General features: G+C 39.9%; 1 pseudogene; it reads left to right on the forward strand.

Annotated features, from left to right (window-relative positions):
* Positions 1–1,307: 1,307 nt before the first annotated feature.
* LOC137747872 (bZIP transcription factor 11-like) lies at positions 1,308–1,982 on the forward strand (annotated as a pseudogene).
* Positions 1,983–2,231: the final 249 nt, after the last annotated feature.

Raw genomic sequence — 2,231 nt, forward strand, 5'->3', positions numbered from 1 at the left:
TTACCAGCATCCTGCAGTCAAAGCAAATGAGGAGTCCGGATCCTCTTTGTGAAAATTTCGGAAATTTGTGAATCTTGTCTGTTTATCATACATATCGTGCGGTCAGAAATTATTTTTAATATTTTTAATTAAAGATAAACATAAATAATAATTGATAAAAATTAACTGTACGATATACGATGAACAAATATAATTTATGAATTCTTAAAATCTTCACCAAGAAGATCTAGAGAAAATCTTGTTGGATACAGATGTATATATGTACGTAATATGATTCTCTAGACCTCCACTGTTTTTCGATGGCAACCCTAATCATTCCTCTTCTATTATTGTTGGTGGCCCATAATTCACTCAAAATTAAAACATAACCCTGCCCAGTCACTATCTCCTGACAGTTTACCCCCATAAAAATCTAAAAGAATCGTGTTATTCACATAAGGATTTTTACCATTCACACACTTTCGTAAATTTGTTAACTTTAATCTTTTTCAATTCATTCAATTCGACGATTAAAAATGAAAAAAAATGTGTGTCAAAGTATGTTGATAGAACTATCTAATGTAAAATACGCCTCCCTAAACAATAAAACAATTCCATTATTTTAAGGAAGTTTTAACAAAAAGTTTACGGTATTGTTCACTTTAATAGAAAACTATATTTTTACACTAAAAAATCAATCCTAGTACTATTTACTTTACCCTTTATTCTGTTCTTATCATTAAAACTCAAAATTTTCAGACTCTTTTCATTAGTTTTTTTTTATTTTAAACCCACATAAAAAGCAAATGGGACGTCACTTTGTAGTGTTCGTCGCTGGTTGGTTATACTTTCCATTAATCATTACAATATTTTTCTGATCAAATCAATAATCGGCTTGGTGATCCGGAGCCTGGACACTCTCATACATCACAGCTTTGGCTTGCTCAAGCCCAGCCAAACCCCTAGTTCCCGCGTCATCAAGCCTCCTAACCATTGGCTCCCCACGCGTTTTTCATATGGGCTATTGACACGTATCCCGAGTGGATCCCAGCTAGTCTCTTGTTTCTTCGTGACTAAGCTTAAAAATAAGCTTTTTGGGGACCCACCAAGGGCTACGTCACACCCAGTACCCCTTTAAAACCCTAAGACCCACGCTCTATAGTGCCACCTGACTCAAAAGCTAATCCTGTACACATACGACTTACTTAAGCAATACGGTTTTGGACCCAAATACCCTTGATCGCCCAACTTAATTTCCCCAATTGGTACGCTCCGGTTTTCTTTTAAATATGAAGCACCAACGCTTCGTTCCTTCCCTTTCCTCCTCCCCCCTTCCCTCTCTATCTAAATTAGAAGTTCAGAGAGCTTTTGTTGTAGCCACCATGTTATCTACTCTTCCAGCCAATCTTCCCTCTGATTCCCTCCTCCATTTATCCGCTTTCGACGGGGGCTTTACCCCCGGCGGCTTTACCCCGTGGGATTGCTCGGACCTTTTTCAGGCAACCCCATCCCCTGAACCCGTGATATCAACCCTAAGTTCATCTCCAGTTCAGTCTCCCAAAACAGTGATTTCGAGTTCTGGTTCGGATGACGACCCGAACCGGCCGGACCGGTCCCATGCCAACGCGAAGTCATGCCAAAATGACGACTCGAACCGGACGGTTTCTGTGGTGGACGAGCGGAAGAGGAGGCGGATGATATCGAACCGGGAGTCAGCCAGGCGGTCACGGATGCGAAAACAAAAGCACTTAGAAAACCTACGGAACCAGGTGAACCGGCTTAGGGTTGAGAACCGGGAATTGAACAACCGGTTGAGGATCGTTTTGTACCATTCTCAGTGCGTACGGACAGACAACGATAGGCTCCAATCCGACCACGCTATGCTCCGGCGGAAATTGTCGGACATACGTCGAATTTTGGTTTTCAGTCAACTACAGCACTTTTCTTCTGCATGGCCCTGCAATACCATTATTCCAGAACAAACCCCATAATTAATTACGTAATTGATTAGACTATCAGTATTCTGAGAAGCAAAAAACCTAATGAATTTCTCAGAACAAACCTCATTAATTACGTAATTTACAAAAGCTGCCAAAGTGAATGGTGGGGTTAGGTCTTATGGTGAACGGTGATTTTTGCGAAAAGGAAAAAAGTAGGGTTTGGAAAATGCTGGTTTTCGTGTGGAAAACCTTTGGGGTTATTTATAATATATTTGTAAAAATATATATTAGCCAATTAATGTTTTGTTTATG

This window comes from Pyrus communis, chromosome 10 (genome assembly GCF_963583255.1).
Source record: "Pyrus communis chromosome 10, drPyrComm1.1, whole genome shotgun sequence".
NCBI classification, from domain to species: Eukaryota; Viridiplantae; Streptophyta; class Magnoliopsida; order Rosales; family Rosaceae; genus Pyrus; species Pyrus communis.